Consider the following 25,270-nt stretch of genomic DNA (forward strand, 5'->3'; position numbering starts at 1 on the left):
TACAGGAAACTCTCTGGTATCTGGGACCGGGATGGTGCCGGTTGATTAAAAATTCCGGATGACGGAGAGGGTTATCTACCGAGGCTATTTTTAACAAACAAAGAGTCAGACTCCTGTTATTGAGGTGTTCGGACTTCTGACAGTGCCAAGAAGCCAAGTTGTGGCAGTTTGGAGAACTACCCACACTGACTAACTCGGCCACTGCGGGAGACTCGGACTTGGACTCGGCAACATTTCCGGTTATTGAGGTGTTTTCGGAGTATGAATTTTGCCGGTTAATTGAGAATTCCGGATATTTAGGTGCCGTTTAAACGAGAGTTTCCTTTAATTTGATGTAAAGCGCTTCAGGACATCCTGAGATCATGAAAGGTGCTATATAAATTCAAGCCTTTCCTTTTTACAGTAGGTCCACCAGCTCCAAAAAGACAGAGAACAGATTAACAAGAATGGTGCAGGTCAAGGCCCGACCATCAGCACTGTGTTCTGTCAGAGGATCTCCCCTCACCCAATCTACAACCTGCTTTCCCCTCATCTCCATCCCATCCCAGATGCCAAACAGGTCCACCCCCACCCCCAACCCACCACCCCCCACCCCCACATCACCAGTATCTCCCTCCGCAAAGGAAATGAAGGATATAGGTAAAGTCTGAGGTTACTGAACTCAGTGCTCAGATCAGAGGGCTATAGGAAGGGTAGCAGAAAGACAGCTTGCGTTAAGCTTCCTTGGAACCATGTAAGAGCCAAAGGACAGACAGTGGGAAGGGGAAGTGGGTATTAAAGTGGCAAGACACAGATACAGATCAGGGTTACACTTGTGGACAGAATGGAGGTGTTCTACTAAGCAGTTACTTAATCTGTATTTGGTCTCCTCAATGTGGACAAGACCATTACGTAAGCAGTGAACACTCTTCAGTAGATTAGAGGAAGTTCACATAAATTGTTGTTATGCACGGCACATTTGGAGCCTTAAACAGTGGAGTGAAGGGAGAAGTGAATGGATAGGTGTTCATTGGCAGAATGCTGATAGAGTTCCATTTTTACCTCTCCTGCCTAAAGGTCTGAATCTTTATTTTTTTAAATTCGTTTTATGGGATGTGGGCGTCGCTGGCAAGGCCAGCATTTATTGCCCATCCCTAATTGCCCTTGAGAAGGTGGTGGTGAGCTGCCTTCTTGAACCACTGCAGTCCGTGTGGTGAAGGTACTCCCACAGTGCTGTTAGGGAGGGCGTTCCAGGATTTTGACTCAGCGACGATGAAGGATCGGTGATATACTTCCAAGTCAGGATGGTATGTGACTTGGAGGTGGTGCTCCCATGCGCCTGCTGCCCTTATCCTTCTAGGTGGAATTTATTGATTTGAAAATAGCGTATCTAGCAAACTGCAGACAGAGCAGATGGTGAGCTTCATATAATATTGTCCCGATAGCATAATATAATTTTCTGGAATTGCTACCATAGCAACACTATATTAATGGTGTCTCATAGGGATAAACAACCTTTCCTGTGTTTCTCCACTGATAATGCTTAAGCAGCTCCAATGCTAAAGGTTACAACTTTTTTTAATGATCGCCATTCCTGTCTTGAGATGCCAAAGAACAGAAATGCAAATTGTATGGATCACACATTGCACAAAAATCATAGCAGAAGATTAAGCTGTTTAACCCTTGGAGAAAGAGCGTAATTTTAGGAGAGAATTCTAATAGCATTTGAGCATTTCAAATACTCAGTATAAACGTTATGGCCCAAAGTCTCGTGGTGGCCCACCACTGCCGCTGTAACCATGGCAACTGGTGTTTCTGCTGGCTAGTACGCTGCGGCCCTGACCCCGTGAGGGAGGGGGGCAATGCCCAGCGGTGGGGAACAGCTTTGCCAATGGTGCCAGCGAAAGGATGAAAGCGCTCACCTGAAACAAAAAATCTGGCCTGCTTCCAAAAAGTTGGTCAACTTTACCACAGTCACTTGCTTCATGGCTGCCTACCGTGAGGGAACCAGCCTTTCAAAGTGTTATGGGCGCCACCTCCATCAGGATGCGGTGCCAGGGTTGCCAACTCTGGTTGGGTGTATTCCTGGAGGGTTCATCGCATGAGCTCCCGCCTCGAACCTCCCTCCCCGCCCCACACTCCCGCCATTGGTCCATCCTCCAGGTGCACCGCATTCCAGCGCCAATTGGAATGGGAACAGACTCTTTGTTACCCAATTGGATTAACCTTGGCTGTTAGAGAAACAGCCTTTTATTTCCCCATCGCCAATATTTTTGTAACTAATAAAGTTTTCAAAGAAAATGAAAAAAAGGAACATCATTTTGTTTACTATCGCGCTAGCTTTTCTCCTGAGTTGCTGGCAGCAGTGCCCTGGAGATTGATCTTCGATTCCTGGAGACGCCTGGACAATCCGGGAGGGTTGGCAAGTGGCAGTCTCATGCGGTCCTCGCCTGCAGGTGTCCATTACATTGGGGGCAATGGAGGTTGAACTGGCCAGGACTCCAGCGGATGGCATCATCCCATCAGTCTTACCTCTTCCAGCGACATCGCTACTGAAGGGAGTAAACATAGAAACATAGAAGATAGGAGCAGGAGTAGGCCATTCGGCCCCTCGAGACTGTTCCGCCATTCAATGAGATCATGGCTGATCATCCAAATTCAGTACCCCGTTCCTGCCTTCTCCCCATATCCCTTGATCCCTTTAGCCTTAAATATAGCCAACTCCTTCTTGAATATATTTAATGAATTGGCCTCTACTGCCTTCTGTGGTAGAGAATGCCACAGGTTCACCACTCTCTGGGTGAAGAAATTCCTCCTCATCTCTGTAATTCCTCCTCACCTCTGTAAAACTAAAAAGCACCTATCCCTGCTGTTGCTGGAAACATTGCAGCATGCCGAACATGTAGGATATACTTGCCACAGAGGGAGTGCAACAGAGGTCCACCAGACTGGTCCCTGGGATGGGGGGATTGTCCTATGAGGAGAGATTGAGTAGTCTCGGCCTATATTCTCTAGAGTTTAGAAGAATGAGAGGCAATCTCATTGAAACATACAAAATTCTTACAGGGCTTACAGGGTAGATGCAGGGAGGATGTTTCCCCTGGCTGGGGAGTCTAGAACCAGGGGTCACAGTCTCAGAATAAGGGGTCGGCCATTTAGGACTGAGATGAGGAGAAATTTCTTCACTCAGAGGGTGGTGAATCTTTGGGATCCTCTACCCCAGAGGGCTGTGGAGGCTCAGTCGTTGAGTGTATTCAAGACAGAGATCGATAGATTTTTGAATATTAAGGGAATCAAGGGATATGGCGATAGTTCAGGAAAGTGGAGATGAGGGAGAAGATCAGCCATGATCTTATTGAATGGCGGTGCAGGCTCGAAGGGCCTAATGGCCTACTCCTGCTCCTATTTCTTATGGAGCAGGAGTAGGCCATCACAGGGTTCTACCTCAACCTCTGACACCCACAAGCATCAGTAGCACTCCAGATCCACAGGAAAGAGAGGTGGAACTTTGAGTCCGTTATTGCAGCAACAACATCTTGCATACCGCCTTAAATGTACCGACATAAGGCAATAATACATGCCGAGCCAAAGAAGGAGGGGTAACCAAAAGGTTGGTCAAAGATGTGGGTTTTAAGGAGGGTCTTCAAGAAGTAAAGGGAATTGCAATGGTTTAGAGAGGGGATTCCAGAGCGTGTTGGCTGAAGGCATGGCTGCCAATGTTGGGGCGAAGGGAGTGACGGATGCTTCAGAGGCCAGGTTCAGATGAACGGAGAGTTTTGTGGAGTTTTAGGACTGGAGGATATTACAGAGATAGGGAGGGACAGGGCCACGGAGGGATTCAAACTTGAGAAAGGGAATTTAACATTTTAGGCTTTGGAGGACCAGGAGCCAAGATAGGTCATCAAGAACTGGCTGATGGGTGTGCAGGATAGGATACAGGCCACAGAGTTCGAACGAGCTAAAGTCTACAGAGGATGGAGGATAGGAGGCCATCCAAGAGAGTATTGGAGAAATCGAGCCTGGAGATGACAAAGGCATGGATACAGATTTCAATGGTAGGTAGCACAGTGGCAGGTGCTGTTATAAAACTGGCAACCTTTGTAATGGAGAGAATATGGCATTGGAACTCAACTTGGAGTCATAGCGCACGATTTTCATTGGGCCGTGGAGGCGGGATTGGAGGCATGTAGGGGGTTAAAATCCCGAAATCGGGGGTCCCGAACCCATCCCGCACCCAACCCGCCTCCATGCCAGTTTCAAAGGAGGCGGGTAGCCGACCCGCACTGGGACCCGCCTCCCCGAGGCGGGAAGGGGATTAGTGCCAATTAACTGCCTGTTAACAGGTAGTTAACAGGCAGTTTTAAGCCTAATCCCTATTTTTAATGTTGAAGTGTGGGATTCCCGACGGCTCCAAACCACGCCAAGTTAGAGGAGGCGGACCGTCGGGATGAAGGGCTTGGAGTGGTCGAGATGTCCGGTGTTCAGGTGAGTGATGGGTGCATGAGTGCAAAGGTAAGTGTGTTTGATGTGTTTAAAGTGTTTAAAGAAGTTCTACTAACCTTTACTTACCTTTACAGCCTTCCTTCCTTCAGGTCTCGGGAGTCCCTCATCTCACCGGCACAGAAAGCAGAATGACTGCGAGCTGTCAAAAATTGCAGCATTCAGCTTTCTGTTCCGAGGAGATCTCTAAATCAGCCTGAGAGGAAGGAATTAACTTAGAGTACAGATTGTCAGTGTTTGACAGCTTCAAACAGTTGTGAAACGCTGATATTTCATCTGTCAAAAGGTCTTGACAGATGAAATATCAATCTGTGATGTCACCTGTTGCTGGGTGGCCCTTAATTGGCCTGCTGAGCCCCCTGGGCGGGCTCAACAAGGTCAATCAAGTCAAAATCGCGTGGGTTGGCTAGAACTCGATGGAGGTGGGACTACAACCCTGAATGTTGTAGTCCCGACTCCTCAATGAAAATAGTCTGGTTTTTTCACAGATTAATGCACCTATGCAAGGTTTTAGTCAGAAATTTTTGCTACATGTATTAATTTGCTCATTTATCTGTATCTCTGCCTTTGGAATAAGCTGGCAATATAGAAGTATTGTAAAACTTTGTGTAAGTAGTTTTATATTGAAGACAACATTGTGTATTTCCCCTTAGTGCCGGAGGCACACCTCTGTATATAACTATTAAGCCTATGTGGACTTTAGCTCCATTCATGTTGCAGAAATGCAGTCACAACACATGAAATGTACCAAAACATGGAGCAGAATTTGGGGGATGATGCACATGTAATAACCAAAGGAGAAAAAAACACAATCCCACGCTTTCTTCACATAAACAAGGAGACTATATTGAAAATTGTGTGAGGAAGGCGAGCAGATGGAAAGTTATCTCCTCCAGATACTCTCAGCAGCAGGCATGCTAAGCTTGATTCAGTCTGCTCTGTTTAGGAAGCTAGCACAGATCAGTACTTACAATTTGACACCTCTGCTCTCATCAGCAACACAACATCTGTGGCAAGAGACTTAGTGAGTTTTACGAATTCATAATAAATCACAAAAAAGAGACCACAAAAGAATTACCCATGGATAACCTACACTAGTGGTTCTCAAGCTTTATTGGAATGATCCTACCAAAAATATTTTCATCGTACTCGCAAGTCACCAGTTATAGATAATTATAGTAGTAGGTCTACGAAGCTTATACTGTTATCATTTTTCTTCATCTTTAACACGGGCGATTTTAACCCTACTTGCTCAGCAGAAACCTGGCGGGTGGGTATTTAAAATCGCCCTGGTTCTTACCTTCCCGAAAGCCGCCATGGTCGCAACGTCTTCAATTTTAACCTGCTCGCTTGAGCAGGCAGCCAGGACAGGTGCCCGGAGCCAACGTGGTCCTTCTTTACACATGCATGTTGCGGCCCAATGACATCATTGAGGCCCGACTGTAATTTTAACTCAGGCCTGAGCAGGGAATCCAGCCGGAGTTAAAATCGGGCCTTTCTCTTTCACTGTTGTTGCTCTCCCAGCCTTCACTTCACTTCTCTTTCTCCTTCATTTGTTTCACTCTCCCTTTCTCTGCCCTCCTTTTGCCTCTTTTTCTGTTTCCTCTCTTTCACTTTTGTTTCTGTCTCTCTCCTTAACCTCACCTCTTTTTCTCTCTCTCCTTTTTTATTCACTTCTACATCCTTCACTTCTGTCTCTCCTTCCTTGCTATTTACGAAGAGAAAGCAATATGCAGAGAATAATAAGGGGTCAATTTTCCCGAAGCTGTCGGGAAGAAGACGGGACTACAACTTTCGGGTTTTTGACCCGCCTACATCGACGTCCGGCCAATCCGCGCGATTTTTCCTTGATTGACCTTGTTGAGCCACGCGGCAACAGGTGACTTCACAGACTGCAATTTCATCTGTCAAGAGTTCTTGACAGATGAAATATCAGTGTTTCACAGCTGTTTCAAGCTGTCAAACACTGACAGTCTGAGTTCTAACATGAGTCCTTCTGCACAGACTCAGTTAGAACTCTCAGCAGCACTCAAAGCTGAAGGCTGTCACTTTTCACAGATCGCAGCCGTTCAGCTTTAAGTGCCGGCTGAGTGATGGACTCCCGACGCCTGCAGGAAGAAAGGCTGTTAAGGTAAGTACAGGTAAGTAAAAGTTCTTTACACACTTTAGACACACCAAACACACTTACCTTTGCACTCATGCATCCATTACTCACCTGAGCGCCGACATCGCGACCCCTCCAACTCCTTCAACCCGACGGCCCGCCTGCTCTAACCTGGCGTGGTTTGGAGCCGTCGGGAAACCCACACGAAACCCCTCAAAATAGGGATTAGGCTAAAATCTGCCTATTAACTACCTGTTAACAGGCAGTTAATTGGCACTAATCCCTTCCTGCCTGGGGTCGGCGGGTCCCATTGCGGGGCGGGGACCCGCCGCCTCGGAAAGCTGCGTGGAGCGGGGTTTTGGGCGGGATGGTGTCGGGATCCCCAAATTCGGGATTTCCCCCCCCCCCGCACATGCCTGAAACCCCGCCTGACGGCTCCACGAAAATCGACCCCTAAATGTCAGCAGATTAAAATAACCGTACAGTTCTTAATTCTCATCTATATATCCCTGCGCTCGCTGACCTACATTGGCTCCCGGCCGGCAGCGCCTCGATTTTAAAATTCTCATCCGTGTGTTCAAATCCCTCCATGGCCTCACCCCTTCCCATCTCTGTAACCTCCTCCATTCCTACAACCCCCCCAAGATCTCTGCGCTCCTCCAATTCTGGCATCTTGCACATCCCCGATTTTAATCGCTCCACCATTGGCACCCGTTCTATCAGCTGTCTAGGCCCTAAGCTCTGGAATTCTCTCCCTAAACCTCTATGCCTTTCTGCATCTCTCTCCTCCTTTAAGACGCTCCTTAAAACCTACCTCTTTGACCAAGCTTTTGTTCATCTGTCCTAATATCTCCTTCTATGGCTCGGTGTCAAACTTTGTTTTATAATGCACCCGTGAAGCGCCTTGGGATGTTTTACTACGTTAAAGGCGCTATATAAATGCAAATTGTTGTTGTTGTATATACACACAAAACTTAAAAACAAAGTATGGACCATGTGAAATAAGTTGCTTAAACCTACATTCGCCATCATATATATATGTAGAAAAATCAAATAAGAAAATCCACTTTGATTAGCACATTAGGCAAGGGACCTACCCCAAGTTCTTATGTTACATTTGCACTACTATTGTAGTGTCATAGAAACATAGAAGATAGGAGCAGGAGTAGGCCATTCGGCCCCTCCAGCCTGCTCCGCCATTCAATGAGATCATGGCTGATCATCCAAATTCAGTACCCTGTTCCTGCTTTCTCTCCATATCCCTTGATCCCTTTAGCCTTAAGAAATATATCCAACTCCTTTTTGAATATATTTAATGAATTGGCCTCTACTGCCTTCTTTGGCAGAGAATTCCACAGGTTCACCACTCTCTGGGTGAAGAAATTCCTCCTCATCTCTGTCCTAAATGGCTTACCCCTTATCCTTAGACTGTGACCCCTGGTTCTGGACTCGCCAACCATCGGGAACATCCTTCCTGCATCTAGTCTGTCTAGTCCTGTTAGAATTTTATAAGTTTCGATGAGGTCCCCTCTCATTCTTCTAAACTCCAGCGAGTACAAGCCCAATCAATCCCAATCTCTCCTCATACGTCATTCCTGCCATCCCAGGTATCAGCCTGGTGAATCTTCGCTGAACTCCTTCCATGGCAAGAACATCCTTCCTCAGATAAGACGACCAAAACTGCACACAATACTCAAGATGTGGTCTCACCAAGGCCCTGTACAACTGCAGCAAGACATCCTTGTTCCTGTACTCAAACCCTCTCGCTACGAAGGCCAACATACCATTTGCCTTCTTAACCGCCTGCTGCACCTGCATGCTTACTTTCAGCGACTGGTGCACAAGGACGCCCAGGTCTCGTTGCACTTCCCCTTCTCCCAATCTATTGCCATTCAGATAATAATCTGCCTTCCTGTTTTTGACACCAAAGTGGATAACCTCGCATTTATCCACGTTATATTGCATCTGCCATGCTTCTGCCCAATCACCCAACCTGTCCAAATGATACTGGAGTTTCTCAGCATCCTCCTCACAGCACACACGCCCACCCAGCTTTGTGTCATCTGCAAACTTGGAGATATTACATCTAGTTCCCTCGTCCAAGGACCGATCCCTGCGGTACCCCACTAGTCACTGCCTGCCACTCAGAAAAAGAGCCGTTTATTCCAACTCTTTGCTTTCTGTCTGCCAACCAGTTCTCTATCCAAGTCAATACCTTGCCCCCAATCCCATGTGCCTTAATTTTACACGCTAATCTCTTATGCGGGACCTTATCGAAAGCCTTTTGAAAATCCAAATACACCACATCCACTGGTTCTCCCTTATCTATTTTACCAGTTACATCCTCAAAAAACTCCAGTAGATTAGTCAAGCACGATTTACCTTTTGTAAATCCATGTTGACTTTGTCTAATCCGGTCACTTTTTTCCAAGTGCTCTGCTATTACATCCTTTATAATGGACTCTAGCATTTTCCCCACTACCGATGTCAGGCTTACCGGTCTGTAATTCCCCGTTTTCTCTCTACCACCCTTTTTGAACAGTGGGGTTACATTAGCTACCCGCCAATCCATGGGTACTGTTCCAGAGTCTATCAAATTTTGGAAGATGATCAGCAATGCATCTACTATTTCTAGGGCCACTTCCTTAAGTACCCTAGGATATAGATTATCAGGCCCTGGGGATTTATCGGCCCTCCATCCCATCAATTTCCCTAACACCATTTCCCTACAAATACTGATTTCTATCAGTTCCTCCCTTTCATCAGACCCTATGTGCCCCGACATCTTTGGGAGGTTATTTGTGTCCTCCTTTGTGAAGACAGAACCAAAGTATGTATTTAATTGGTCTGCTATTTCTTTGTTCCCCATTATAAATTCCCCTGATTCTGACTGCAAGGGACCTATGCTTGACTTCACCAATTTTTTTCTCTTCACATATCCATAAAAGCTTTTACAGTCAGTTTTTATGTTCCCTGAAAGCTTACTCTCATACTCTATTTTCCCCCTCTTAATTAATCCCTTTGTCCTCCTTTGTTGAATCCTAAACTGCTCCCAATCCTCAGGTTTACTGCTTTTTCTGGCCAATTTATATGTCCTCTCCTTGGATCTTATGCTATCCCTAATTTCCCTTGTTAGCCACGGTTGAGTCACCTTTTTTGTTTTATTGTTATGCCAAACTGGGATGAACAAATTCTATAGTTCTGTGTGAGTTCAAAGTGGCTGTTTTACACCAACTCTGTGATGTGTTAGTGTAAATCTGGAGTCAGGGCCCAAAGTGAACTGAGACTCCCTCCTCTAGTGTTGCTGATGGGGGTGAATCACTGTAGGACCTTTCTAAATAGATGTGATGAGTTGGGTTGAATGACCTGCCTCGTCGTATCTATTTTGTGACCTTATGATACAAATAGCCTGCATTTAAGCTGATGAATTGTGATCACATTTCTCTTTGTTAGGAACATAGGTACATAGGAACAGGAGGAGGCCATTCAGCCCCTCGAGCCTGTTCCGCTATTCAATTAGATCATGGCTGATCTGTATCTTAACTCCATCTACCCGCCTTGGTTCCATAACATTTAAAACCTTTGCCTAACAATAATCTATCAATTCCAGTTTTTAAGTATCCAATTGACCCCCAGCGTCAGCGGCTTTTTGCGGGGAGAGAGTTCCAGATTTCCACTACCCTTTGTGTGAAGAAGTGCTTCCTGACATCAACCCTGAACGGCCTTGCTCTAATTTTAAGGTGAGGGCCCCTTGTTCTGGACTCTCCCCACCAGAGGAAATAGCTGCTCCCCATCCACCCTCTCAAATCCTTTAATCGTCTTAAACACTTCAGTGAGATCACCCCTTAACCTTCTATATTCAAGGGTTCCTTAGCCATTTCTACTGACCAACCAATACCATGTGAGATCAGCTAGTGTGATTTAATTATGCTGTATTGCACCACAGTATGCATTTATGTTATTTTCAATATGTCAGAAGGTGTTGATGTAAGCATGAATGTATTCCCCAATACATTAACTTTCAGCATGACCCATCAGTTTGCACTTTCCATATATGACACTTTTTGTCTCATCAACATATGTCAACTCTTTGGGATTTTCTGCAAAGTCTCTGACACAAAGGATGGAATAACCCTCTAATCATGGGAGAGTTCCCCTCGTTGATGTTGAAAATGCCAGCCTGACGCTGGTAAAGGTTGGTACGTAGATGGAAGAATTGACAGCTGACATTCCTGAAGCTGAAACAGTGCCCCTCACCACCACCCCCCTCCCCCACCCCCGTTAGATTTAAAAATTTCAAGACAAGTGACCAAATTTCAGACGTTGCACGATTCTCAACATCTCTCTTTCTCAGACATTTCTTCTCGAGCTGTCATGATAATCTCTGCCACTGGATGTTGTAATTGTAAAGATATCTAATCGGTCTATCTTTTTTCTTGCATCTTTTCACAGTTGAAGATAACAGCCTGGCATTAAAAGCGAAGGTGACCATTGATGACATCTTCAGCGAAGAATTCCAGATTCACGATGTAGAGGCCAAGTGGATTAGCGGTAAGTAGAGTGGTGTGTTTTGGGTGGGGAGGCCTGAGAAAGTGTCCTGGTCAAAATGTACAACAAAGGATATCTAAAATATTTGCCCAATTGGCACTACCCCTTGCACACGCATGGAAGGTACGAATTCATCTGTTCTCTATGTGCAAGGACACCATAAGAGCGTTTGTGAATATTTCCTCCCATTTCTTCTAACCATTTCCTCCAGAGGATAGTGTTTGTGATTTTGCTAGATTTTTCAGACAAAGAAAATCATCACAATGCATTTCTAATATCACCAAGGAATTTTGACCCCGTGAACTTGACATACTTGACATTGCGATGTGCTGATTTCATGCTGTTTTGCCAAAAAAAGGCATTGCTCTGCACTGGATTTATTATCAAGCTGAAGGATCAGGTGATGAGCAGTTTCAGGGCTTAAGATTTTGGAGAGATTGCATATAATACCAGGATAATGTTAAAGAGTAGAGTAAAACTGCCCAATGTAGCATCCAAATACCTCACTGGTCAGTGTTCCTGTGCACCATCATTCTTGTTTTGCTGCTCCTGACCATTACAAGCCCCTGAAGTTTAATTCTTACTATGTCAGTGACACAGATTTTCTATTCTGACTGGCAAATGAAGATTGCTACTGAAAAGAGAGAGGGACTTAACTTGTCACCACCAGATGCTGGCTTGACGAGGTGCAGGTCTTTGCTGCAGAGGACAGTACTTGTGAGAACGTGGCAAGCATTGTCTTACACAGGTTCCTGCCTTACTGCGATTCAAAACCTAATGGCCCAGAAATTAGGTTCGGGGGCTTGCCGCGCGCGCAAGCCCCCGATGTGCACTTACCCGGCGCGCCGACAGCTGAAGCCTGGGCCTGCTTGGAATTCCTGTCACTGGCCCGGTTCAGCTGTCGGCGCGCTGTGCTTGCCTGATCCAGCAGCGTAGTTAGTTCGATGTGCCGGCTGGGATCAGGTGAGCACGGGGCAGCCAATCAGGGGAGGGAAAACTTCATTCATGAGTTTGATAGTAAGAACTGTCAAACTCATGAAAACTACGGGCGCCCAAAACACTACTTAAACTTTAAATAAAATTTTTAAAAACATCCCACTAATTAAATGAACTATAAATAACTTTAAAAAAAACTATTTTAAACAATTATTCAAATTAAAAAAATTTTTTTTTTTAAATCGGGTCTAAAAATACACTTACCTTACTGTAAAGTCCTTAAAAACAATAAAGCTGTGGAAAAAATGTTATAATTTTAAATAATAGACCACTTACCTTAAAGAATCAAGTCCTTACAGCTCCTTTTTACATTCATAAAAAGTTGAGGTCCTTACACACGGGCAAACCTGTAAAAAAGAAGGAAGTTCAACGCGTGCGCGCAGAGTCCTGCGCGCACGCGTTGGACCTCTGAACCCCTTGGAGGAAATGTCGGTTTCCCGCGCATGCGCTGTGCATGCAAGAAACCGGCACTTCCATCGGGTCCACGCGTGAGTACCCCGTCCTTACTCACGCGTTGGGACCCAAAGTACTGGGCCAATGTCTATTAATCCCCGACAGTCCAGAGCTCGGTCAACTGAGCCACTCAGCACTTGCTATCAAAGAAACCCCAAAAAATGAATAAACAAATTGTGATGTTCAGATTATTATTTCTGTTGGTTTAGGAATGATCTGGGATTGTTACATCCCGCCTTGGCCGCTGCTTAGGGACTCAACATGATTTGCTCAAATACATAACCAGTGAGAATGAGTTCAAACGAGTTGTACAGTGAAGGCAGAAAGCACAGAGTAAATGATGAACCTCAACCACTTGCAGCTTCTGTGTGATTTGCCTTACTATAAAGGATACAGCACAAAAAAGTAACTCCTGCACACCCAGTGGGGAACTTGTAAGTAATTTATATTAGCTTCGGTCTTTGATACTCAGAGACTAGAGGGAGCCTTTTTCCAAAGTATATATGTTTATTATACTAATAAAAGAAACTCCAATACAAAAAGTAAAGCAGTTAAATTACAAAGGTTATACTTATTAAACAGTGAATAAGACATTGATATACAACCTGACTAACATCTCAAGGTTCCAAGGTGATCAGACTCGAAGGCCGTGACTTTTTCTATCGATGCGGCTTGCGGGTGGGACAGCTGCCAAATCTGCCCCCAACGACATCAGACGCACAGACGCGATTTTGCGTCAATTGGCTTTATTAAGCCCGCCCTGCAGGCTTGCCGGCCAATTAGGAGGAAGTCGGTGTCAGTTGATGACGTGTAATCTGCCAGTTTTCTTAAAGGGGTCATGCACAATTTTTTTTGACAGCTGATTTTTCAGTGTTTGACAGCATTGAGGTGCTGCAAACTCTGATGATCACTGTACAAAGGTGAGCCCTTGTACCCAGGCTCTCCAGTGACTCCTTCCTTAGGCTAGAACAGATGGCAGCTGCAGGTGAGGTTACAGAAGCGATCTGTCATTGGTGATAGAGGTTCTCCCAATGAGGTGGGACTACACACACAATCCAAAATTTGTCACCTACAGAAAAGTGTAAATGCATTAAAAATTATTTTCCCAACATTTTCTTACCTCTGAAACTCACCAGTGTACCATTGGATCCTTCACACCACTTCTGCAGCTGTCATCAATGCAGAAACATTACAGTAAACCCACAGCACGCCACACTTACCTGGCCTGGTGTCTGGACATCGGGAACCCTGCATTAGACCTGTCAAAATTGCAAAAAACCTCTTAACTACCTGTTAACAGGCAGTTAAGTGCCTATAATCCTCTTCCTGCCACTAAGTACCGGGTCCATGCGCAAATAGGGGGCCCGACACCTGGGAAGATTGTCTGGAGGTGGCTTGACAGCGGGTTTCTGACCCGCTGTCAATCTTTGCGATTTTGCCGGATGTCCCATCTCCAAACCTGCCCCCTGAGTGCCTTTACACTGGAGCGTGTCCAGTTCTGCTCCAAGAACATTCTAAAAGTCTAGGCTTCCCGTCCCCCCCTTCATACACAATTGCTCCCAAAATGGTGCCTGTTCTGAAAAGTGTTTCCCCCTCTCCCCCCCCCGAGTTTCCACTTAAACTCATTTGCATATCGCCAAACTCAAAATCTGCCATGAACCAGCGCAATTGGGCAGTGTTTTAAACTGTAATTTTTTTTAAATGTTGCTTTAAAAAATATTCCTTGATATATTTAAGATTGGTAACTTGGTGCAATTTGATCAATTCAGTTGAAAATGGGTTTATCACAAAGAATAAGCATTTTTAATCACAATGTCAATCCACCACCTTTGAGTAACCCAATTTTAAATGACTTTAAAAAAACATACAAAACTATTTTCTAGTTCGGTTGTGGTACAGTAGTCAGTTCTTTAGTAAATTAAAAAAAGTATCATTCCAAACCTTTTAAAACATACCTATTAGTGTCCCTGCGGCCAAAAGATCCAGTTTAATTTTTGGAGCCTCCTTGAAGGCCCGCAATACCATCACCTGCAAGTTCCCCTCCAACTCACACACCATCATGACTTGGAAATATATCGTCCGTTCCTTCATCATCGTTGGGTCAAAATCCTGGAACTCCCTCCCTAACAGCACTGTGGGAGTACCTTCAGCACATGGACTGCAGCGGTTCAAGAAGGCGGCTCACCACCACCTCCTCAAGAGCAACTACAGACGCCCACATCCCAGGAACAAATTTAAAAAAAATTAATCTCATCATTCCTTCGCTATCAAGTACAGGATGGCTTGCGTCAACCTCAAAGTGTTTCTCCTTTTGCTCCAAATAGGTTTTGCCATTTCCCTTCATGCTGACAGCTAATCTTCCTTCACACACCCTCTTAGAAACATAGAAAAATAGGAGCAGGAGTCGGCCATTCGGCCCTTCGAGCCTGCTCTGCCATTCAATATGATCCTTTATCTCAATACCATATTCCCGCTCTCTCCCCATACCCCTTGAGGTCCCTAGTGTCTCTTAGCCTTCCCGAACTCCCTGTTTACTGTCCGCTTTTAATTTTCTTCTGTATTATTTATTGCATAACTTAAAAAAAAAAAATAATTTCCTCTAACTCACAAAGCTCCAGCCATTGAAACAGCGGGTCTTTTGTTAATAATGGGAGACATTTTTGTCTGCACTGTCTGAGCAGTAATTTGGTGGAACGGATAGTGCCCCCTTATAGAACCCACTCAATTCTAATCCCATTGATTTCAATGGAATGAAAATCAGCCTGGTTCTATAATGGTTGCTTGCCCATGCGGTGAAGATGAAAACCCACCCCAACGTATTTAACCTGCACCTTGTCCACCTCGTACCTCAATATCGCCCACTGTCTGATCTGCCGTTGCTTCCATCCAGTTAATGTGGATTAGGTTCCCTTTCATCCTGTTGAAATTAGGTCTTTGACTCCTCCTTTTTGTTCATCTATTTTTCAATTGTAAATCAGAATCGGGACTCATCAAGAGAGATGGAAACCTTTAAAGTTGGAGCTAAAAATACACAAACCGAAAGGAAAAAAAAGAACTGTCTGCATTCCTGATAGACATTTGGACAAGCCAGAGTAGGTTTGTGAGAGTCAATTTTCTTAGATGTATCAAAGCCGTAGGATAAGTAAGAAGCAGTAAATTGTCACTGTGCTCTGAATGTTGCAGTGCATGTGCTCCTTCACTTTCAATCTTCGCTTTACCTTGTGAATTCAACAGGGCGAAAAGGAAAAGCTTTTCAGGTCCACAACTGCAAAGGGGGAAAGAAATGGATTGGGGTTAGACCATTAGTGCCACAAATGCACTCAATCCTGATTTAAGGTTGAACATCAAAGGTAGCTCTTTTAATGTCTCAGGGAGATGAATTCACTGTCTTTCGCAGTGTGGAGTCATGCAAACAAAGGAGGTGAGGCAGAAATTTCCTCCAGTAACTACGTGTTAGCAAGAATGTAAAGCCATAAATCGCTACCAGAATTGTACAAGGATTCGAAAAGAACCTGTGCACAGTTTTGCTAGAAATAGTGATTAGAAGAAACATTCCAGGTGGACAACCTACAGAGAGAATGAAACCGATAAAAGCAGATTGGGGAAGCAGGTAATTCAAGCCAACACCTGATCAGTATCACATGACAGCAAGGGTCAAGAACTATAGGACCACCCATCCTTTCATGGAGCGACAATGACATTTGTCATGGAAATACAAAGGGCTGGATTTTGCGGGGTGGGTCAGCGGGTGCGATGGCAGGTCAGGTGGGTTGGGACCCTGCTGTGAACCCGTCGTGAGCCATTCCCCGATGTCGGGTCTGTCAGCGCTGAGCAGACCCGACACGCAGCGCCGGTTCACAGCGGGGGACCCAATTCAGGTAATTAGTGGCTTGTTTAGAGCCACTTAAGAATGAATTTCAGCTCACCTTCTGCATTTGACAGCTCGCCCATGGGGTCCACGCTGGTCGTGGACCACGTCTTTCAAGCTGAGGCAGGAGTTCAGTGGCCATTGAATCAGCTGTTGAGTTGACAGCTTCAAATGTACAGTAAAAGCTCCCACCTTACAGAGATATCTTCCCTCAGCCACAAACTCTTTCTCGCTGCATTTCCACAACAGATTCACCATGCTGCAAGTCTTTACACAAGTCTCCATCCAGTCTGACCTCATTACCTCTCTCGCCATTGACAGATCGCTTCTGTCACCTTTACTTCATCTGCCATCTATTCCATTAGCATGGGTGCCCTTGAAACTCTCTCAACTTGGTCCTCAGAATCCCACCATAATCAGCTCCAACACCAGCAGCACCAGGCACACCATCAGCATCAACAACACCACCACCAACCTTCTCCGCAATCACCTGATGCGGCACAGGACACAGGGCATCAGCACTCGAGCACATTGCTGCCCGGAAGGCCAGGGATGGCCTCACCGTGGCCAGATTTACTTCACTTGACGCTGCACACCCTGGCTGCCACATGATGTGCCAGGTTGGCACCACCCCACACCAACACCAAAAAGCATCCCTACAATGCCCAAGCCATTCCTTTCACACTCATCACCATTGCGGGGGTACCGTTATGTCTCACCATTCAATGCAACTCACTAAGCCACTTCCAAAGGTGCACACAGATCTGTCCAAGAACTCAAAGTGTTGAAAATAAAGGTTTCAATGTTTGACACCACATTAACAGAAACTTTACATGAACATTGCATAAAATACCCAAGTGCCTACCCTTTAGTGTTGTTAGTTGGTATGATGGGACTAAGATGAGGGTGAGTGTGAGGGCTGACTAGTGAGATGGGGAAATGATAATATAGCTAGAGAGGGATGGGTGGAGGTGCAAGGTAAGTTGGTGTGAGTAAGGATGTGCAGGAGTAGGGTAGGGAAGGCAGAGTGATGGGAATGTGATGAGTGGCACAGCAGGATGAGGTTGAGTGTGGCTTTGTACAAAACGTTTCGTGATCCATTGAGATCATTGAAACGTATGCGCACTGCACCCAGGTCCTCCTGACCACATTCCTGCTTGTGTCCTCCAGGCTGTGTTGGTCCCCTGGGGAGGTTTCTTCCACCCATGGGAAGGGAAGAGAACCTCCCTGCGTGCTGTGATTCTCTCCATAAGCATATGGAGGAGTCATGGGAGAGCCTGGGTGCAGCCTCTCTGCAATCATTGTCAGTGTTTGCAGCACCTCAATGCTGTAGAACACTGACAGCACAAATGACAAAATAAAGTTGGCCATGGTCCCTTTAAAGAAACCGGCTGATGACGCGTCGTCAAATGACGTCACCAGATCCGCTTCCTCTAATTGGCCGGGAAACGTGCTGGGCGGGCTTAACAAGCCCAGTCAGGGTAGAATCATTTCAGAGGGTGGGCTGGAGACAGCAGCGGGACCCGCCAGCGACATCGCCCGCCACGGACCCACCGAGATCAGCAAAATCGCGGCCATAGAATTTACAGCACAGGAAGTGGCCATTCGGCTGATGTTTATGCTCCCCACGAGCCTCCTCCTATCTTATGTCATCTCACCCTATCAACATATCCTTCTATTCCTTTCTCCCTCATGCTAGCTTCCCCTTAAATGCATCGATGCTATTCACCTCAACCACTCCCTGTGGTAGTGAGTTTCACGTTTTCACCACTCTTTGAGTAAAGAAGTTTCTCTTGAATTACTTATTGAATTTATTAGCGACTATCCTATATTTGAGTATATTGGGCCTATACACTCTGGAGTTTAGAAGAATGAGAGGTGATCTCATTGAAACATGGAAGATTCTGAGGGGGATTGACAGGGTAGATGCTGAGAGGTTGTTTCCCCGGGCTGGAGTGTCTAGAACTAGGGGGCATAGTCTCAGGATAAGGGGTCGGCCATTTAAGACTGAGATGAGGAGGAATTTCTTCACTCAGAGGGTTGTGAATCTTTGTAATTCTCTACCCCAGAGGGCTGTGAATGCTGAGTCTTTGAGTATATTCAAGGCTGAGATAGATAGATTTTTGGACTCTAGGGGAATCAAGGGATATGGGGATCAGGCGGGAAAGTGGAGTTGAGGTTGATGATCAGCCATGATCTTATTGAATGGTGGAGCAGACTCGAGGGGCCGAATGGCCTACTCCTCCTCCTAATTGTTATGTTCTTATTATTGACCCTTAGTTTTGGACTCCCCACAAGTGGAAACACTTGCTCTACATCTACCCTATCGAACGCTTTCATAATATCAAAGACCGTTTTCAAGCCACCTCTCAGTCTGCTCTTTTTTTGTAGTGAAAGGAGCCCCAGCCTGTTCAGTTTTTCCTGATAGTTATAACATCTCAGTTCCGGTATCATCCTTGCTTCGCTATCCTTTTTATACTATGGAGCCCAGAACTGTGCACAGTACTCCAAGTGTGGTCTAACCACAGATAAAACTCTTAGCATACCAGATATAAGGACGAAAGCTTGCATAGTCATCTGGTTGCAGCAGTAAATTATAAGTCTTCACATTAATGCTATGAAAGCTTAGTTGAGATTTACCCTTTCAGACGCTGGAAAGAATCATGCCGGATCTGCCCCCTTTTGGTTTAATCAGAATCTTGAGGGTGTTGTACATTTACCTCATTGCTGTGCTTGAAGGTGGCGTTTCGGAACTGGCAGCGATGAATACATAGAAACATAGGAGCAGGAGTAGGCCATTCGGCCCCTCGAGCCTGCTCCGCCATTCAATGAGATCATGGCTGATCATCCAAATTCAGTACCCTGTTCCTGCCTTCTCTCCATATCCCTTGATCCCTTTAGCCTTAAGAAATATATCTAACTCCTTCTTGAATATATTTAATGAATCGGCCTCTACTGCCTTCTTTGGTAGAGAATTCCACAGGTTCACCACTCTCTGGGTGAAGAAATTCCTCCTCATTTCAGTCCTAAATGGCTTACCCCTTATCCTTTTTTTTTATTCATTGATGGGATGTGGGTGTCGCTGGCTGGCTAGGCCTGCATTTAGTGCCCATCCCTAATTGCCCTTGAGAAGATGGTGGTGAGACGCCTTCTTGAACCGCTGCAGTCCATATGGTGTAGGTACACCCACAATGCTGTTAGGAAGGGAGTTCCAGGATTTTGGCCCAGCGACAGTGAAGGAACGGCGATACAGGTCCAAGTCAGGGTGTTGTGTGGCTTGGAGGGGAACTTGTAGGTGGTGATGTTCCCATGCGTCTGCTGCCCTTGTCCTTCTAAGTGGTAGAGGTCGCGGGTTTGGAAGGTGCTGTTGAAGGAGCTTTGGCGAGTTGCTGCAGTGTATCTTGTAGATGGTACACACTGCAGCCACAGTGTGCCGGTGGTGGAGGGAGGGAATGTTGAAGGTGGTGGATGGAGTGCCAGTCAAGCGGGCTGCTTTATCCTGAATGGTGTCGAGCTTCTTGAGTGTTGTTGGAGCTGCACTCATCCAGGCAAGTGGAGAGTATTCCATCACACTCCTGACTTGTGCCTTGTAGATGGTGGAAAGGCTTTGGGGAGTCAGGAGGTGAGACACTCGCCGCAGAATTCCCAGCCTCTGGCCTGCTCTTGTAGCCACAGTATTTATATGGCTGGTCCAGTTCAGTTTCTGATCAATGGTAACCCCCAGGATGTTGATAGTGGGTGATTAGACTGTGACCCCTGGTTCTGGACTCCCCGACCATCGGGAACATCCTTCCTGCATCTAGTCTGTCCAGTCCTGTCAGAATTTTATGTTTCATTGAGATCCCCTCTCATTCTTCTAAACTCAGACAACACACCTCTACGCGGAAAGTGCTTCCATGCGACCTACACTGGACTTACTGGTACCAGGGTTCATAACGAGTGGGGCATGGGAAGCTATGAGTAGGGCTTGGTGGGGTCTTGCCCAATTAACGTTTGAGAGCCACTTCCCTTACACATCACAACATAAACACGGCACTAAAACAAACGGATAAAAAAAACTGAGTTCTGATCTTTAAAATAACAGTGAGCGGCACCAGCAGGAAGAAGAAGAGGCAGATGAGTGTTCCGAACGAGCGTATCAAGGGTTTCACAATGATGTGATCGCTAGCCACGGCACAGTTATTGCTGCATCCATGGGGAGCTGGGCAGGGAAGTGGCTTTGAGCCCAAGATCAGCCATGATCTTATTGAATGGCGGAGCAGGCTCGAGGAGCCAAGTGGCCTATTCCTGCTCCTATTTCTTATGTTCTTATGTATCATCAAAATGCCATAAAAATGGTATATGGGTTCGAGGTTTTATATAGAGTATAACAGCAAAGTGAGGCATCCCATTATAGAAAGGAGCCATCGAAAAGGTTAAGGAGAATCTAATAGAACCACGGAGGTTCACAACACAGAAGGAGGCCATTTTGTTCATCGTGTCTGTGCTTTCTAGGAACAGGCATGAGCTGAATCATAGAAGCATAGAATGATACTGCACAGAAAGAGGCCATTTGGCCCATCGTGCGTGTGTCGACTTTTTAAAGAGCTGTCCAATTAGTGCTCTTCTCCTGCCCTTTCCCCGCAGCCCTGCAAACTTTTCCCCTACTATTATTTATCCAATTCCCTTTCCCTGGTTCTTTTGCCAATTACCTTAAATCTGTGTCCACTAGAAACCGTTTCTCCTAATTTACTCTGTCAAAACCCTTCATGATTTTGAACACCTCTATCAAATCTCCCCTTAATCTTCTCTGCTCTAAGGAGAACAATACCAGCTTCTCCAGTCTCTCCAGGTAACTGAAATCTTTCATCCCTGGTGCCATTCTCGTAAATCATCTCTGCATCCTCTCCAAGGCCTTGTCATCCTGCCTAAAGTGTGGTGCCCAGAATTGGATACAATACTCTAGCTGGGGCCGAACCAGTGTTTTATAAAGGTTCACCATAAATTCCTTGCTTTTGTACATATGCCTCTATTTATAAGGCTAAGGATCCCATATGCCATTCCAACAGATTTCTCAACTTGTCCTGCCACCGTCAAAGATTTGTGTACGTATATCTCCAGGTTTCCCACACCCCCTTTAGAAACATAGAAGATATGAGCAGCAGTAGGCCACTCAGCCCCTCGAGCCTGCTCCGCCATTCAATGCGATCATGGCTGATCATCCAAATTCAGTACCCTGTCCCTGCTTTCTCCCCATATCCCTTGATCCCCTTAGCCTTAAGAAATATATCTAACTCCTTCTTGAATATATTTAATGAATTGGCTTCAACTGTCTTCTGTGGTAGAGAACTCCACAGGTTCACCACCCTCTGGGTGAAGAAATTCCTCCTCATCTCTGTCCTAAATGGCTTACCCCTTATCCTTAGACTGTGACCCCTGGTTCTGGACTCCCCCGCCATCGGGAGCAGCCTCCTGCATCTAGTCTGTCTAATCCTGTTAGAATTTTATAAGTTTCAATGAGATCCCCTCTCATTCTTCTAAACTCTAGCAAATATAAGCCTAATCGACCCAATCTCTCTTCATACGTCATTCCTGCCATCCCAGGTATCAGTCTGGTGAATCTTCGCTGCACTCCCTCCATGGCAAGAACAGCCTTCCTCAGATAAGGCGACCAAAACTGCACACAATACTAAAGGTGTGGTCTCACCAAGGCCCTGTACAACTGCAGCAAGACATCCTTGCTCCTGTACTCGAATCCTCTCGCTATGAAGGCCAGCATACCATTTGCCTTCTTAACCGCCTGCTGCACCTGCATGCTTACCTTCAGCGACTGGTGCACAAGGACACCCAGGTCTCGTTGCACTTCCCCTTTTCCCAATCTATTGCCGTCCAGATAATAATCTTCCTTCTTGTTTTTGCCACCAGAGTGGATAACCTCACATTTATGCTCCTTATACTGCATCTGCCCAATCACCCAACCTGTCCAAATCGTACTGGAGTTTCTCTGCATCCTCCTCACAGCACACACGTCCACCCAGCTTTGTGTCATCTGCAAACTTGGAGATATTACATCTGGTTCCCTCGTCTAGCTCATTAATATATATTGTGAATAACTGGGGTCCTAGCACCAATCCCTGCGGTACCCCACTAGTCACTGCCTTCCACTCGGAAAAAGATCTGTTTATTCCAAGTCTTTGCTTCCTGTCTGCCAACCAGTTTTCTATCCAAGTCAGTACCTTACCCCCAATCCCATGTGCTTTAACTTTGCACGCTCGTCTCTTATGCGGGACATAGAAACATAGAAACCTTATCGAAAGCCTTCTGAAAGTCTAAATATACCACATCCACTGGTTCTCCCTCATCTATTCTACCAGTTACATCGTCAAAAAATTCCAGTGTATTAGTCAAGCATGATTTACCTTTCGTAAATCCATGTTGACTTTGTCCGATCCTGTCACTGTTTTCCAAGTGCTCTGCTATTACATCTTTTATAATGGACTCTAGCATTTTCCCCACTACCGATGTCAGGCCTACCGGTCTATAATTCCCCGTGTTTTCTCTACCACCTTTTTTAAATAGTGGGGTTACATTAGCTACCCTCCAATCCATGGGAACTGTTCCAGAGTCGATAGAATTTTGCAAGATGACCAGCAATGCATCTATTATTTCTAGGACCACTTCCTTATGTACCCAGGATGTAGATTATCAGGCCCTGGGGATTTATCGGCCTTCATTCCCGTGAATTTCCCTAACATCATTTCCCTACAAATACTGATTTCATTCATTCCTCCCTCTCATTAGACCCTATGTTCCCCGACATCTCTGGGAGTTTATTTGTGTCCTCCTTTGAGAAGGCAGAACCAAAGTATGTATTTAATTGGTCCGCCATGTCTTTGTTCCCCATTATAAATTCCCCTGATTCTGACTGCAAGGGACCTATGCTTGACTTTACCAATCTTTTTCTCTTCTAGAGAGCAAATAATAAAAATGACAACAGAGAAGGTCATAGACTTAGGTAGCAGTGGGGAAATTAAAACCAGAGCATGTCAGGAAGGGGCAGAAGGTATGGAGTAAAAGGTAAAGTAATAAAAAGGCAAAACCAGGAACTAAGTGTCACAAAACATCTTTGAAAGTTCTCCATCTGAATGCACGTAGCATTCGTAACAAAATAGACGAGTTAATGGCACAAATAACTACATATGGGTATGATCTTGTGGCCATTACAGAAACATGGCTGCAGTGTGACAATGCCTGGGAATTAAACATACCAGGTTATTTAACGATCAGGAAGGACAGGCAGGAAGGAAGGGGAGGTGGGGTGGCTATGTTAATAAAGGAAGGAATCACTGTAATACAGAGAAATGATATTGGGTCAAAAGACCAGGATAATGAAACAGTTTGGGTGGAGGTAAGGAATAATAAGGGGAAAAAACACTAGTGGGCGTAGTCTATAGGCCTCCGAACAGTGGCAACTCTGTTGGACGGAGTATCAATCAGGAAATAGTTGAGGCTTGTAATAAGGGAACATCTATAATTGTGGGGGATTTTAACTATCATATTAATTGGACAAATCAAATTGGGTAGGGCTGCCTTGAGGATGAGTTCATTGAGTGTATTAGGGGTGGGTTTCTTGAGCAGTATGTAACTGAACCGACCAGGGGGCAAGCAACCTTAGATCTGGTCCTGTGTAACAAGACAGGATTAATTAAAAATGTCCTAGTAAAGGATCCCCTTGGAATGAGTGACCATAACATGGTTGAATTCCATATTCAATTAGAGGGTGAGAAGGTTGGATCTCAAACAAGCGTGCTAAGCTTGAATAAAGGAGACTATGAAGGTATGAGAGCGGAATTGAGTAGAGTGGATTGGGAAAATAGATTAAAGGGTAAGACAATACATGATCAGTGGTGTACATTTCAGGAGTTATTTTACAACTTCCAAAAAATATATATTCCACTGAGAAGAAAAGGGTGTAAAAGAAAAGACAGCCATCCGTTGCTAAGTAAAGAAATTAAGGATAGTATTCGACTAAATACAAGGGCATATAAGGTAGCCAAATCTAGTGGGAGGATAGAGGATTGGGAAAACTTTAAAAGACAGCAAAAAATAACAAAAAGATTGATTAAGAAAGGGAAGATAGATTATGAAAGTAAATTAGCAAAAAATATAAAAACAGATAGTAAGAGTTTTTATAGTTATATAAAAAGAAAAAGGGTGGCTAAAGTAAATGTTGGTCCCTTAGAGGATGAGACCGGGAAATTAATGGTGGGAAACATGGAGATGGCAAAAACACTGAATGAATATTTTATATCAGTCTTTACAGTAGAAAACACTAAGAATATCCCAACACTGGACAAACAGGGGGCTAAAGGGGGGGGAGGAGCTAAACACGCTCAAAATCACTAAGGAAGTGGTAATCGGTAAAATAATGGGACTCAAGGCGGATAAATCACCTGGACCTGATGGCTTACATCCTAGGGTCTTGAGGAAAGTGGCGGTAGGGATTGTGGATGCATTGGTAATAATTTTCCAAAACTCCCTGGACTCGGCAAAGGTCCCGGCAGACTGGAAAACTGCTAATGTAACACCCTTATTTAAAAAGGGCAGTAGACAGAAGGCTGGAAACTATAGACCAGTTAGCCTAACATCTGTGGTAGGTAAAATTTTGGAGTCCATTATTAAGGAGACAGTAACAGGACATTTGGATAATCATAATTTAATAGGACAAAGTCAGCATGGTTTTATGAAGGGGAAGTCATGTTTGACAAATTTGCTGGAGTTCTTTGAGGAAGTAACATATAGGGTGGATAAAGGGGAACCAGTGGACGTAGTGTATTTAGACT

The 25,270-nt window shown here is 45.2% G+C and overlaps 1 protein-coding gene across 1 annotated transcript in view; it reads left to right on the forward strand.

Moving 5' to 3' along the window:
* The window catches only part of dpp6a (dipeptidyl-peptidase 6a), a 690,808-nt gene that overhangs the window by 38,483 nt on the left and 627,055 nt on the right, over positions 1–25,270 (forward strand). Inside the window, exon 2 of the mRNA XM_085987517.1 lies at positions 11,036–11,134. The gene's annotated coding sequence lies outside the window, so the exon portion shown is untranslated. The remainder of the gene's footprint in view (positions 1–11,035; positions 11,135–25,270) is intronic.

Source organism: Somniosus microcephalus, chromosome 5, assembly GCF_052327205.1.
Source record: "Somniosus microcephalus isolate GS21.2 chromosome 5, FLI_Smic_1.0, whole genome shotgun sequence".
Lineage (NCBI taxonomy): Eukaryota > Metazoa > Chordata > Chondrichthyes > Squaliformes > Somniosidae > Somniosus > Somniosus microcephalus.